The sequence below is a fragment of the Aotus nancymaae genome, unplaced genomic scaffold (assembly GCF_030222135.1).
Source record: "Aotus nancymaae isolate 86718 unplaced genomic scaffold, 86718_ANA_hifiasm-v0.15.2.pri h1tg000111l, whole genome shotgun sequence".
NCBI lineage: Eukaryota > Metazoa > Chordata > Mammalia > Primates > Aotidae > Aotus > Aotus nancymaae.
The window spans coordinates 1127065-1143640 of record NW_026988526.1 but is presented as its reverse complement, the minus strand read 5'-3'; the positions used below and the strand labels follow the sequence as shown (position 1 = coordinate 1143640).

The window sequence follows — 16576 nt, the reverse complement described above, 5'->3', positions numbered from 1 at the left end:
GGCTTTAACTTGGACTCTTGTTCTGCTTCCAGAGGCAGTAAATTTCAAAGATACACTAACATAATAAACTCCCATGTACTCACTAGCCAGCTTCAATGATTATTAACACATGGCCAATCTTGTTTCATTTACTTCAATTTTCAGACTCTTCTCAAATTTTTGTGTAGCAAATTCCAGTATCATAACAATTTTCCTTTAATTGTTCAGTATGTGTTGCTAAGGATGCTTTTTTTTTTTTTTTAAAGACAGAATCTCACTCTGTTGCCCAGGCTGGAGTGCAGTGGTGTGATTTTGGCTCACTGCAAACTCCACCTTCCAGGCTCAAGCAATTCTTGTGCCTCAATCTCCTGAGTAGCTGGGATTACAGGCATGTGCCACCACACCCAGGTAATTTTTACATTTTTAGTAGAGACAAATGTAAACGTTGGACAGGCTGCTCTCCAACTCCTGGCCTCTTAATAAGTGGTCCACCCGCCCCAGCCTGCGAAAGTGCTGGGATTACAGGCATGAGCCACTGTGCTCAGCCTAAGGAGGCTTTTAATAAACAATTATGTATGATAATATAAGGTGGATACATGTCATTATACAGTTTTCAAAACCCATACAATGTATATACCACCCCCAAGAATGAACCATGGACTTGGGGCGATAATGATATGTCCATGTAGGTTCATCAGCTAACACAATTAACATAGCACTTTGGTGCAGGACGCTATTTTTGTTTTTTGACAGGGTTTCACTCCATCACCCAGGTTGGAATGCAGTGATACAATCATGGTTCACAGCAGCCTTGAACTTCTGGTGTAGGTATGCACCACCATGCCCATTTTTGTTTGTTTGTAGGGATGCGGGTCTCGCTATGTTGCACAGGCTGGTCTTGAACTCCTGGCCTAAAGAATTCACTTACCTCTCTTATCTCGGCCTCCCCAAAGTACTGGGATTACAGGCATGCACCACCACGCCCAGCCTGGTACGAGATGTTGATAATTGGGGAGGCTATATGTATGTGAGGGAAGGAAGTATATGGGAACTCTCTGTAACTTCTGCTCAATTTTGCCATTAATTAAAGGTGCTCTAAAAACAAACCAACTATATCACATATAAAATAATTAACAGTAATTCTTTAATACTATCAAATAGCCTGCCAAGATTCAAATTTCCCAAATTACTTTATAAACACTCTTTTGCATTTGATTTCTTTGAATCATAACCCAAAAAAGGTCCATACATCGCATTTGGCTGATGTGTCTCCTTAAGACAATTTTACCTATAAAGATGATTCTTAACTATACAGTTCCCCAAATGGCCTTAGTTACAAGTTGCAAACTGGTGGCTTGTAGTTTTGTTTGGCTCACATAAAAAATTAGTTCAGTTTTTAAATATGGATTCAGCTATACACTCATAATACATAAAACACTTCTGTATCTAAGTTATATTTCAATAAAAGGGTTTTTGAAATAAAAAAACTTATCAACTAAGTTAAATGTTATCAACTAACATTTAACAGTTGCGAGATTTCACATAAAAACCTAAACTGTCTGGCTTCTTTTTTAGAAAATTTAAAAATGTGGCCAAGACAGGGTCAGCATTCCCACAAGGCACCAATGGGCTGGGGCTGAGTAGCAGCTGCTCCTTTTAGATAAAGCCTGTGTTCTCCAGGTTATCACAGTCCCTTCCAGGTCTGCTTATCTTATGCCTAGACCCCGAAGGCATTTGAATTTTCAATCCCTACCTTAAATACTTAAAATGTTCTTTAATATACTGATCATTCACTGATTTATTCATAAGACATTTTCTCAATACCTTTTGTGTGCCAGGCACTGGAGATGATAGAAATGAGTGAGATATAGGTCATATCCTCAAGAAGTTTATAGCCTAGTACAGTGAGATTGACTGTAAACAAATACAGGGCAGTACAATGCAGTAGAAAGAAAAAAAAACAGTGGCACAAAGGAAGTGGCTGATTCTGGGAGGTAAAAGGGGAAGAGGAATTAAGAAAGCCTTCACAAAAGGTGATCCCTAAATTAAACCTACTGTTTTATCAGGATATAAAGGATAAAAAATACCACAGGCCAGGCAGGGTGGCTCAAGCCTATAATCCCAGCACTTTGGGAGGCCAAGGTGGACAGATCACTTGAGGCCAGAAGTTTGAGACCAGCCTGGCTGGCCAGCATGGTAACACCCTGTCTCTACTAATAATACAAAAATTAGCTTGGCATGGTGGTGCATGCCTGTAATCCCAGCTACTTGGGTGGCTGAGGCACGAGAATCACTTAAACCCGGGAGGCGGAGGTTGCAGTGAGGCAAGATCGCACCACTGCACTCCAGCCTGGGTGATAGAGCGAGACTCTGCCTTAAATACACACACACACGAATTTCAAATTATACCACAAAGCTATGTAACCAAAATGGCATGGTACTGACATAAAAACAGACACACAGACCAATGGCACAGAACAGAATACACAGACAGATATTAATCCATACACAGCCAACTCATTTTCAACAAAGGCAACAAGAACACACACTGGGGGAAAGGACAGTCTCTTTAATAAATGGTGCTGAGAAAACTGGATATCCCCATCTTTCACCATATACACAAATCAACTCAAAATGGATTAAAGGCAAATATAAGACCTGAACTATAAAATTACTAGAAGAAACATTGGAGAAATGCTATAGGATGCTAATCTGGGCAAAGTCTTTTTGGGTAAGACATCAAAAGCACAGACAACAACAAAAGCCAAACAGACAAAGGCACTCAAACAACCCAGTAGCCAAAAAAAAAAAAAAAAAAATCTGATCAAGAAATGGGCAAAAGACCTGAATAGATATTTGTCCAAAGACATTCAAATGGCAAACAGGTATATGAAAAGGTGCTCAACATTAATAATCATTGGGGAAATGCAAATCAAAACCACCATGAGATTGCTTTTTTCTTTTTGAGACAGGGTCTCACTCTGTCACCCATGCTGGAGTGCAATGGTGCAGTCATGGCTCACTGCAGCCTAGCTGGCACTACAGGCAGGTGCCACCACACCTCGCTAATTTTTGCATTTTTTGTGGAGATGGGGTTTTGCCATGTTGCCCAGGCAGGTCTTGAATTCCTTGGCTCAATCTGCCCACCTCGGCCCCCACAAAGTGCTGGAATTACAGGTGTGAGCCACCACACCTGGATAGAACGGCTTTAATCAAAAAGACAGCGAATAACAGATGCTGATGAAAATGTGGAGAAAGGGGAACCCTCGCACACGGTTGGTGGGGATGTATAGTAGTATACAGCCATTATGGAAAACAGTATAGAGGTTCCTCGAAAAACTAAAAATAGGATTTTCATAGGATGATCCAACAATACCACTGCTGGGCATATACCCAAAAGAAGGGAAATCAGTACACTGAAAAAATATCTGCACCCCCATGTTTACTGCAGCACTACTCACAATAGCCAAATATGGAATCAAGTTAAGTGTCCATCAATAGATACATGGATAAAGAACATGTGCTGCTTGGGAATGGTGGCTCATGCTTATAATCCCAACACTTTGGGAGGCTGAGGCGGGTGGATCACCTGAGGTCAGGAGTTCCATTCCAGACTGGCTAACATGGCGAAACCTCATCTCTACTAAAAATACAAAAACAATTAGCAGGGCATGGAGGCAGGCACCTATAATCCTAGCTACCCGGGAGGCTGAGGCAGAAAAATCACTTGAACCCGGGAGGTGGACGTTGCAGTGAGCTGAGATCACGCCATTGCATCCAATCTCAAATAAAAAAAAAAATTGTTATATATATGCAATGCAATATAAGAATGAAATCAAATCAGTATGGTTGGAAACAGAGATGATTATGTTACGCAAAATAAGTCACGCACAGTAAAAAAATATTACACGTTCTCACTCATGTGGGAGTTAAAAACGTAGATGTCATGGAGGTAGAGAGTAGAATGGTGGTTAGCAGAAGATGGGAAGTGAAGAGATGTGAGGGATGAGATAGGAGAAATAAATTCTAGTATTTGATAGTATAGTAAGGAAATTAGTTAACAATAACTTATTATATATTTCAAAATAGCTAGAAGAATTGTAATGCTTTCAATACAAAAAAAAAGATAAATGGTTGAGGTGATGGATATCTCAATTACCCTGATTTGATCGCTACACATCATATACATGTATCAAAATATCACAACTATGTACAACTATGATCTATCAATGAAAAACAAAAAAAAAATACATACCATAGGTATATGCGAAGCTTTCAGGTCGTATCTACTATGACTATTACAAGCTATTACCTAAATAAAAAAAGTCTTGGCCGCGTGTGGTGGCTCACACCTGTAATTTCAACACTCTGGGAGGCCGAGGCAGGAAGATCACTTGAGGTCAGGAGTTCGAGACCAGCCTGGGCAACATGGTAAAACTCTGTCTCCACTAAAAATACAAAACTTAGCTGAGCATGGTGGCACACATCTGTAGTCCCAGCTAATCGAGAGGCTGAGGCATGAGAATCGCTTCAACCTGGGTGGAGGCTGCAGTGAGCCGAGATTGCACCACTGCACTTCAGCCTGGGGACAGAGCAAGACTCTGTCTCAAAAAAAGTGTCCTCTCACAAGTATAGATCATTCTTTAAAATATGTAAAATAAAGTTGTATCCTAACAGAAACTAAGAAAAGTCAATTATCAAGATATTTAGGGCTGGGTGTGGTGGCTCATGCCTGTAATCCCAGCACTTTGGAGGCCGAGGCAGGAGGAACAGTTGAGCTCAGGTGTTTGAGACCAGCCTGGGTAACAAAGTGAGACCTTAATTCTACAAAAATAAAAAAGTTAGCCAGGCATGGTGGCGTATATCTGTAGTCTCAGCTACTTGGGAGGCTGAGGCAGGAAAATGGCTTGATCCCAGGAGAGTCAAGACTACAGTGTTCACACCACTGCACTCCAGCCTGGGTGACAGAGACCCTCCTTCCAAAAAAAAAAAAAAAAAAAAAAGACATTTAAGACATATATAAAGATAGCCAGAGATGGCTCACAATCAAGAACAGTTTGATGGTCAGGCATGGTGGCTCATGTCTGTAATCCCAGCACTTTGGGAGGCTGGGCAGGATCATCACTTGAGCTCAGGAGTTCAAGACCAGCCTGGGCAATATGGCGAAACCCTGTCTATACAAAAAATACAAAAATTAGCTGGGCATTGTGGCGTACACCTGTAGTCCCAACTACTCAGGAGGCTGAGGCAGGAAAATTGGTTGCGCCCAGAAGGTCAAGGCTACAGTGAGCCATGATCACACCACTGCACTCCAGCCTGGGCAGCCTAGGTAACAGAGCGAGACTCCATCTCAAGAAACAAACAAAAAAAGAAAACAGAAATGTTCCTAGAGAAAATAGAAAGGCTGCATACAGGTTACAGGCCTCCTTCACCAAGCTGGTACAATAGTTCCTTACAGTAGTGTAGGCTCTTCTACCTACAGGGACCTGCCTCATGGCTAAAACTCCAGCCTGTAAATTACGAATTCAATCTTTATTCTACTTTAGTTTCGAAACTTAAACAAGAACCAACTTCTCAATATCTCAATCCCCTCACTTTATAACATGAGGAAAAATTAGTTTTATACATTTGTAAAGTTTCTTTCTTACTTTAATCCATTTTGAAAATGGGACCTCTTCCCTACCCATTTTCTTTGCAACACATCACTCCAAGAAATACCCGCTAATGGCCAAGTGCAGTGGCTCACGCCTGTAATCCCAGCACTTTGGGAGGCCGAGGTGGGCGGATCACCTGAGGTCAGGAGTTCAAGACAAGCCTGATCAACATGGAGAAACCCCGACTCTATTAAAAATACAAAATTAGCTGGGTGTGGTGGTACGTGCCTGTAATCCCTGCTACTCAAGAGGCTGAGGCAGGAGAATCACTTGAACCTGGGAGGCGGAGGTAGAGGCGAGCAGAGATGGTGCCATTGTACTTAAGCCTAGGCAACAAGAGTGAAACTCTGTCTCCAAAAAAGTCATCTACTAATACCTCTAAAATATTTTTTTTAAAAAATCACACACACACACTTACACAGCTGATACACTTAGGTGTTAGATTGTTAGCTGTCTGTGTCTGTTATCAGTTTTAGACAGTCCATGTTCTCAAGTTATGAGGGCTTCAGCTATGAAACTCTATTACACTATTATATGCAAAGGAGCAATTAAGTCTTTCTAATGAAATATGATGGTGGAACTGGCAAACCACTGTTAACATAATGGATAAAAATATCCGCTGTGATGTTTTCCTATCCCTACCTATACCAGGACTTCTCGGAGTGGTTAATGTGAGAGAGATCTACAAACCCCTTAAAACTATCAACAAAATTCTGTATGCAATATACATTTTTGAGAGTAGAAAAACCATAGTTTTTCATCGGATTTTCAAAGGGTTCCATAACTGTCTCCATAAATCTAAAAATACCGCTCTACATTCCGCGGCAATCAGGAGCTTACTAAAAGTAGGGTGATCAGCTATAGGTTTTGTAGCTTAGGAAGAAATAAGGAATCCAAGTAAAGAGATAGACAAGGACAATAGAGCCTCTATAGGAATAGCAAAGGTGCTGAAGCTACCACGGGGGTGCTGGGAAGAAGATAAAACAGAAACTGAACTCCAATTCCCAGTCCCTAAAGGGTTATTATATAGAAAACCAGAATTAAGTTACAAAGAATTTCTAGAATGACACCAAAATGAATGAAAGATAATCTGTGATTTGTCACTGTACTCAACAGAATAAGCTACCCACACATGAAAAGGAATGTTTTTCTGAGTATATTTTGCTTTTTCTCTCTCTTCTTGTTAAATGATGGCCAAAGCAACTCTACATGTCTCGGAGAAACGTATTTATTTATACTTTGCCTCATACCAAATGAGGAACCATAGAGTCTACAGAATCACATACAATTCAAATTCAAATGTCCTTAAATAGAGATAATTCCAATGACAGCTTTGGAAAGTTGATATTACACCAAGAAAATTTCTTTTCTGGTTTCAAAGTTAATTTCCTTCTTTATGGTGATGTGCGAAGAAATGCAAGTCACAAGCTTCATGGTTCTAGTTAGAGAGGGAAAGCAAGCATTATCGCTGCTAATTTTCTTTTCTTTTCTTTTTTTTTTTTTTTTTGACACAGTGTCTCACTCTGTCACCCAGGCTGGAGTACAGTGGCTTGATTTCTGCTCATTGCAACCTCCACCTCCCAGGTTTAAGCATTCTCCTGCCTAAGCCTCCCCAAGTAGCTGGGATTATAGGCGTGCACCACCACACCCAGCTAATTTTTTAGCAGAGATGGAATTTCATCATGTTGGCCAAGGCTGGTCTCTAACTCCTGACCTCAGGTGATCTACCCGCCTTGGCCTCCCAAAGTGCTGGGATTACAGGCATGAGCCACTGCACCCGGCCTATTACTGCTAACTTTCTAAAAGGTTTCAGAGAAAAACACCAGTCAGGTTGGTAAGCACCCCCTGGGCACCAAGGAAAAAAAGGAAGATCACAAATTCCTTGAGAACTCTCCCACAAATAATAAAAATAATCCCTCCCTATGAAAATGAGTACTCTGTCAAAACAGCATAAATTATCTTGACAGTGGATGGTGTGGGGATATGTATTTGTTCCAACGTGAACCATTAATAATAAAAAATAAAAGCTCAGCAGCAGTAGAAAGCTTTTTTAAAAAATATCAGTGCCAGATATAAAAAGAAAAATCTGCATACTAAATTCCGAAAGAAATTACAATTACTAAATACAACTACGCATAGTCCGAATCCCAAAGAGGTGACCTCTGAGTTTGAAATTCTTATTTATCTTCAAACTAGATCCAGAACAAGTGAAAATTAAAGAGAAGTAAATCTAATCTTTCACAATATAGCTAGGCTCCTTACATTATGTAGAATGAGGATCAAATGTAAATTAGGATGTTTAGTTTTCAAGATTAAGAGGTTCACAGTCTCTCAAACCTGAGTAACATAATCTCAGTCAGAATCTAGACTAGAAATTCAAGAAGGCAGAAACCATCCAGAGGGAATTGAGGTGATAAGTCTCACTGGCCAAGGGTCTATTTGATGAAAAGCCCAAAGACCCTGAAAATGTTTTTTTCCCCACAAATGAACCACCATTCCATTTAGCAACTTAAAAATATATAAATAAATAGATAGCTTTGGCTAAAAACATATCCTCATATCTCTACAACTAGAAAAATAATATAAACACCTCAAAACACCTTTTCCTATAGAGTAAAATTTGTAAAAGGCCTTGACTCTTCACTGTAAAGCACTTACTATAAGCCAGGTACAGCGCCAGGCTCTGGTGATACAAAAATAAAAAAACAAAAACCAAGAGATAGGTCCCTGATGCTCTTTTTAAGGGTTCATGGAAGTTAGATACATAGAAACTTGTAATTTCAATACTAAGGAACTATAAAGAAGTAACTGTGTCAGAGAACTAGGCAGTGTTAAAGAACACTTCACAACAAAACAATATTGTCATAGAAACGAAATGCCAAATGACAGTAACCACTGGGCAATTTCCCTCAATCTGTTTCAACCACAGTATTTTTAAAACAAAATGGAAATCCAATTTAGATATTTTTTTCCAGAAACATTCATAATGACATCCTTTGCCTTTTTTGGGTTCCATATGATGAAGAAAGTCACATACGATTTGTCTACCTTACACAAATTTTACTTAAACAATATCAAATACTTATATGAATAAAAATTATCATAACATATTGTCAAGTTAAAACTTGACAGAACATGGAACTGGGCATGGTGGCTCATGCCCGTAATCCCAGTACTTTGGGAGGTAAGGCAAGTGGATAACTTGAAGCCAGGGGCTCAAGACCAGCCTAGCCAACATGGCAAATTACCTATTAACAAAAAAAAAAAGAAGAATTTAACTATTTCACTTGTCAAAAAGGAAAAAGCATATACTATACATAAAAAAAGGTCCAGAATACTGGCTACTAAGGGGATGGAAGGAAGGGAAGAATAAGAGTTTTCCTTTTTACTTTATATAATTCTGTTTTTTCATTTCTTCAATGAATATGTAATTTTTATAATAAAATATTGAGTTATATACTTTAATTTGACAGGAATAATTTTTAAAGTGTTAATTATTCCCAATGTTAAAGAGGTTATAGGGAAACAGATATTTTCTTTCACTGTTATTATGACTATAAACAGGCATAGCCTTTTGGAACACAATTTCAAAATATCAAGATTTCCTACAGAAATTTTGCACAAGCACACATCAATAAAATATAAAAATAGTTAACAACTAGGCCAGGCACAGCGGCTCACACCTGTAATCCCAGCACTCTGGGAGGCTGAGGGAAGTGGATTACCTGAGGTCAGGACTTTGGGACCGGCCTGGGCAACATGGGGAAACCCCATCTCTACTTCTATGTAAAAATAAAAAAATTAGCCAGGCATGGTGGTACACACCTGTAATAGCAGTTACATAGGAGGCTGAGGCACAAGAATCGCTTGAATCTGGGAGGCAGAGGTTACAGTGAGCCAAGATCACATCACTGCACTCCAGCCTGGCCGACACAGAGACTCGGTTCCAAAACAAACAGAAAAAATAGTGAACAACTATCTGCAAGCCAGCATTATGGAAATACTTTAAATGCCTATCAATAGGGGAATGGTTAAATTATGATACATACATCCATGCTAAGAAATATGTTTAAAAGAATGTGTAAATTTGTATGTACTAACATGAAAAGAGAATCAGTAAAGATGTCAATTCTCCCCCAAATTGATCATGGGTTTTAACACAATTCTTACCCAAATCCCACTAAGACTTTTTTATACATATAGACAAGCCCCTTCTAAATTTAGTGGAATGGTAAAAGAACTAGAATATAAAATAGTTTTGAAAAAGAGTGAGAGAAATCACTCTGACAAGACTTCTAGAAATAAATCAACACCCTCAACTGATTTTGGATAAAGGTGTACGTACAGGACAATTCAATGGAGAGAGGACAGTTTTTTCAATAAATTATGATGAAACATTGGACATCCATAGGCAAAAAAAAAAAAAAAAAAGTACTTCAACCTAAACTTCATACTGTACACAAAAAATAATTAAAAATGGATCATGGATTTAAGTGTAAAAGGCTACAACTTCAAACTTTTAGGAAAAAACATAAGAGAAAACCTTTATGATCTGGGCAAAGACATTTGTTTTTCTTTTTTTGAGACAAGTTTCACTTTGTCACACAGGATGAAGTACAGTGGTGTGATCTTGACTCAATGCAACCTCTACCTCCCAGGTTCAACCAATTCTCCTGCCTCAGCCTCTCGAGTAGCTAGGATTACAGGTTTGCACCACCATACCCAGCTAAATTTTTTTTGTATTTTTAGTAGAGATAGGTTTCACCATGTTGACAAGGCTGGTCTCGTACTCCTGACCTCAAGCAAGGCACCTGCCTCTGCCTCTCAATGTGCTGGGATTATAGGCATGAGCCACCACACTTGGCCAACTTCTTAAGAGATAAAAACACTGGCCATGTCTGTGGACTCACCACTATAATCCCAGCACTTCACCTTGACCTCCTGGGTCAGCCTTGACCACAGCCTTACCTCATGGGCTCAAGTAATCCTCCCATCTCAGCCTCCCGAGTAGGTGGGACCATGGGCATGCACCACCAAACAAAGATACTTTTTAAAATTTTTTGTGGAAATGGGGTTTCACTATATTGCGTAGGCTGGTCTTGAACTCCTGGGTTCAAGTAGTCTTCCCATCTTGGCCTCCCAAAGCATCAGGATTACAGGTATGAGCCACTGTGCCTAGCCTGAAAGACACTATTTAGGGACTGAAAAGGTAAGACACAGACTGGGAGAATCGTATATCTAATAAAGGTCTTGTACCTAGAATATATAAAGAACCCTTAAAACTCATTATTAAGAAAACAGGCAGGGCAAGGCAGCTCACGCCTATAATCCCAGCACTTTGAGAGGCCGAGGTGGGCAGATCACTTGAGTTCAGGAGTTCAAGACCAGTCTGACCAACATGGCAAAATCCCATTTCTACTTAAAAATACAAAAATTAGCCAGGAATGGTGGCAGGCACCTGTAATCCCATCTACTTAGGAGGCTGACGCAGAAGAATTGCTCAAACCTGGGAGGTAAAGGTTGCAGCAAGCCAAGCTTGCACCACTGCACTCCAGCCTGGGTGACAGAGCATGACTCTACAGACTGGACGTGGTGGCTCATGCCTGTAATCAACACTTTGGGAGGCCGAGGCGAGCAGATCACTTGAAGTCAGACATTCAAATAACAGCCTGGCCAACATGGTGAAACCTCGTCTCCAGTACAAATACAAAAAAATTAGCTGGGCATGGTGGCAAACGCCTGTAATCCCAGATACTCAGAAGGCTGAGGCAGAAGAATCGCTTAAACCTAGGAGGCAGAGATTACAGTGAGCCGCTGAGATTGAGTCACTGCACTCCAGCCTGGGTGAGAGTGAGACTGTTTAAAAAAAGAAAGAAAGAAAGAAAGAAAGAAAAAAGAAAAAAAAAGGAAACAACACAATTAACACTGGGTCAAAGAAATGAACAATCACTTCACCAAAGAAAACATACAGATGGGGCTCAGCACAGTGGCTCACACCTACAATCCCAGCTCTTTGGGAGGCTGAGGTGGGCGGATCACCTGAGGCCAGGAGTTCGAGACCAACCTGGCCAACATAATGAAACACTGTCTCTACTAAAAATACAAAAATTTGCCAGGCGTGGTGTTGCGTGCCTGTAATACCTGCTACACAAGAACTGCTTGAACCCAGGAAGTGAAGGTTGGAGTGAGCAAAGATTACACCACTGCACGTCAGCCTGGGGAACAAGCAAAACTCTGTTGAAAGAAAAGAAAGAAAATACAGAGATGGCACATGAAAAGATGCCCAACATCATTAGCCATTAGAATAGTACAAAGTATTTGAGGAAATTATTTTAAGACTGAGAGCAAGAAAATGTTTTTAATTTAAAAAAAGAAAAATGCCAAGTAAAATCACAATGGAATAGAAGAACAGCTAAAAATCTAAAAAGTGCTAATAATGGGGCCGGGCGCGGTGGCTCACGCCTGTAATCCCAGCACTTTGGGAGGCCGAGGCGGGTGGATCACGAGGTCAAGAGATCGAGACCATCCCGGTCAACACGGTGAAACTCCATCTCTACTAAAAATACAAAAAATTAGCTGGGCATGGTGGCGCGTGCCTGTGATCCCAGCTGCTCAGGAGGCTGAGGCAGGAGAATTGCCTGAACCCAGGAAGCGGAGGTTGTGGTGAGCCGAGATGGCACCATTGCACTCCAGCCTGGGTAACAAGAGCGAAACTCCGTCTCAAAAAAAAAAAAAAAGTGCTAATAATGAATGCTGCAGAGAAACTGAATCACATACATTGCTGGTGGGAATGTAAAATGGTACAGACACTCTGAAAGTGTGGCACAAACCTTTTGTAGTTCATAAGCTTATGATGACCTAAGTGTGATGACACTGGGTTTTCACACTCATGTGTGAGATATGTCTCCCTCAAACCTTATTACAATGTCAGTACATTACCCATCTGACGTGGAAAATAAAACTATTATAGTACAGTTTCTTATAAAACTAAACATTTACATTCTATTCTTGGGCATTTATCCCAGAGAAATGAAAAATTAAACTCACCTCAAACCCTGTCCATGAATATTCACAGCAGCTTTACTCATAGTGACAAAACAGTGAAAGTCTGAATGTCCTTCAATGAGTAAATTTTTGAACAAACTCTGGTACAACCACACAATGGAACACTCGACAATTTAAAAAATGAACTACTGCAACAACAATTTAGATGGATCTCAAGGGAATTATCCTTTGTGAAAAAAGTCAACCTCAAATTGTCACATATGACATTATTCCATTTATGTAACATGCTCAAATGTCAAAACTACAGAGATGGAGAACAGACAAGTGGAACAGGAACAGTGGTGGGTGTGGTGGTGGGTGGGGGTGCAGATACAAAGAACAGGGAGTTCCTTTACAGTAATAGTTCTAAATCTTGATTGTGGTGCTGGTGGTTATAGGAATATATGTGTGGCATAAAATTACACATACATATGCACAAATGAATAGATTTTTTAAAAGGTGAAAACTAAGTTTTGTAATTTACTTAACAGTAATGTACCAATATAAATTTCCTGGTTTTGATATTGAAGTACAGCTATGTAAGATACTGCCATTGAAGGAAGCTGAGTGAAAAGCCCACAGGACTCTGTACTATTTCTTGCAACTTCCTGATTCTATAATTATCTCAAAATAAAAAGGATCAGAATATATTCATGAACAAAAAAGAGCAAATTACAGAATAAAACAAAAACTTGAAAAACATACGTGTAATTTTCTTTTCTTTTCTTTTTTACTGCTCCTGTGGACCAGGGCTACCCTACAGGCAGTGTGCTGAGAGCAGCATGTGTAATTAGCAAACACGTTTTGTGTAAGCATAGAAAAAAGTACTTAAGAATATATACGAAGTTGCTATATCTGGGGAAATGAAAATATAAGAGACAGGAGTGGGACGGCAGGGCAGAGAGGGCAAGCAGAGGCTGTACCTTTTAATTTTATATATTTCTAAATTGCTTGACCTTTTTGTAAGAGGGTTTTTTCTTTTAATTTTAATTTAATTTTTTATTTTTCTTAAGACAGGGTTTCACCATGTTGGCCAGGCTGGTCTTGAACTCCCGACCTCAGGTGATCTGCCCGCTCGACCTCCCAAAGTGCTGAGATTACAAGCGTGAGCCACCATGCCCGGCTGTTTTTTTTTTTTTAATGAGACGGAGTGTCTCACTCTGTTGCCCAGGCTGGAGTGCAGTGGCACAACCTTGGCTCACCACGACCTCCACCTCCCGGGTTCAAGCGATTCTCCTGCCTCAGCCTCCTGAGTAGCTGGGATTACAGGCATGCACTACCAGGCCTGGCTAATTTTTTTGTATTTTAGTAGAGATGGGGTTTCACCATGTTGGCCAGGCTGGTCTCAAACTCCTGACCTCAGGTGATCCACCCACCTTGGCCTCCCAAAGTGCTGGGATTACAGGTGTGAGCCACTACACCCGGCCAAAGCTGAATATTGTCATGGAAGCCAATCACAATACAGTTGCAAGGAAAGAATGGTCAATGATGTCAAATACTAGGGTGAAGTCAAGATAAGGACTGAAAAGTGCCCACTCTATCTGACAATTATGTGATCCTGTTTACTTGATAGGTTGGGCAGGGTGGAAACCAGCTTAAAGCTAAATGAGGCATTACTGGCAGGCAAAGAAAATAGTGAGAGGTGTTACATATTCATAAAAGAAGTCTGGCTGTCATAAAAAAGAATGAAAGTCTGAAACATGCTACAACATGGATGAACCTTTAAAATATGCTAAGTAAAACCAACCAGACATAAAAGAATATTGCATATGTTGTATGATTTACTTATATGACGTACCTGGAATAGGCAATTTCATAGAGACAGAAACTAGAATAGAGGTTACCAGGAGCTGGGAAGAAGTGGGGTTATCATGTAAGGGTAAAAAGTTTCTGTTTGGAATAATAAAAAAGTTCTGGAAATAGACAGTGGTAATGGTTGCACTACATTGTGAATATACTTAATGCCACTGATTTGTACACTTAAAAATAGTTAAAATGAAAGCCGTGTGCAGTGGCTCATGCCTGTAATCCCAGCACTTTGGGAAGCCAAGGTGGGTGGATCGCCTGAGGTCAAGAGTTTGAGACCAGCCTGGCCAGCACAGTAAATCCCCATCTCTACTAAAAATACAAAAATTAGCCAGGTGTGGTGGTACATGCCTGTAATCCCAATTAATCTAGGGGCTGAGGCAGGAGAATTGCTTGAACCCAGGAAGCGGAGGTTGCAGCAAGCCAAGAGTGTGCCACTGCACTCCAGCCTGGGCAAAAGAATGAGACTCCGTCTCAAGAAAAATAAAGATAGATAAAAGGACAATTTTTATATTATATATATTTTACCATAATAAAAGAAGTCCGTCTGGAAAGAGAAAGAGACAAGATAGCAGCAAGAGACTGAAGCAGGATTGGGGGAAAGTTTTTCTTCTCTTCAATGACATGAAGTGACTTAACCTTCATATGGAAGTATTTCTTCCTCTTTTTTTTTTTTTTTTTTTTTGGGACAGAGTCTCACTCTGTCGCCCAGGTTGGAGTGCAGTGGCACGATCTCAGCTCCAGGCATGTGCCACCAGCCACAGCTAATTTTTGTATTTTTAGTAGAGATGGGGTTTCACCATGTTGGTGGCCAGGCTGGTCTCAAACTCCTGGCCTCAAGCGATCCACCCACCTTGGCCTCTCAAAGTGCTGGGATTACTGTTGTGAGCCACTAAGGCTGACAGGAAATACTTATATCTTGGTCCCAATCACTGATGGAAAAAAAAAGACCCTTATTATTCATTAGTGGTCAAACTTATAGTAGTACCCTCATAGCACAGACTTAGAAACTAGTATTATAGAAATACCTTAAGCATTATATTTAACTTATGAACAGTACTGAATCATCTATTCATATTCTTCAAACTGATAGAAACTTTTAGACTTAACCAGTTAGGAAAAAAAAAAAGCACATGCACAATGGCAGTAAAACTTAAATTTTATATTGAATATTGACAATGAAAAATAAACAAAATAAAAACTTTTAAGTTACCTAGGGATAAACTCAACAATGAGAAATTCAAAAGCAGCGAAAACTATAAAATGCATAGGAATAAATTTTAAAAAGACGTCTAGAAACTACATGAAGAAAACTAGAAGCCATTATTGGGGGACATAAAAGAAAATGTGAATAAATAAAGAAACCTAAGCTTCCAAGTGGAAAAATGCAGAATCATAAAGATACACAGTTTCTCCAAATTAACCCATGAATTAAATAAAATTTTATAAATTTAATTTGTATAAAGTTGTAAATATATGTTATTTAAAATTATGTAAAATTATAAAATTAAATTTAATTTATGGATTAAATAACATAAATTAAAGTAATCCATAAATTAAATCTCAATCATGTTGAGAGTTAGAATCTAACAAAAATGACCTTAGAGTTTATTTAGGATAATTAGGCAAGCACAGTCAAGGAATTTAAAATTATAAAGCCTTAGTGATTGATAGAAACAATTATATTATCTGGTGATAATAGCATCAGACTAGACAAATAGATTGAAGCAGAACAGAAAGCTCTCAAATAGGTTCAAGAATATGTAAGAATTTAGTATATTACAAAGGTAGCATTTTGGCCAGGTGCAATGGCTTATGCCTGTAATCCCAGCACTTTGGGAGGCTGAGGTGGGTGGACAATTTGAGCCCAGGAGTCTGAGACCAGCCTGGGCAACATGGTGAAACCCCATCTCTACTAAAAATACAAAAATTAGCCAAGCTTGGTGATGTGTGCCTGTAGTCCCAGCTACTTGACTGAGGTGGGAGGACAGCTTGAGCCTAGGAGGTAGAGGCTGGAGTGACCCATGCTCACACCACTGGACTCCAGCCCAGGCAACAGAGCAAGACCTTGTTTAAAAAAAAAAAAAAAAAAA

The 16576-nt window shown here is 39.7% G+C and overlaps 1 protein-coding gene and 1 pseudogene across 10 annotated transcripts in view; one reads left to right on the top strand and one right to left on the bottom strand.

The window, feature by feature from the left end:
- The window catches only part of LOC105713889 (transcription initiation factor TFIID subunit 1-like), an 89336-nt gene that overhangs the window by 17789 nt on the left and 54971 nt on the right, over nt 1-16576 (bottom strand). The gene's annotated exons all lie outside the window — the stretch shown is intronic.
- LOC135272561 (small nucleolar RNA U13) lies at nt 12461-12582 on the top strand (annotated as a pseudogene).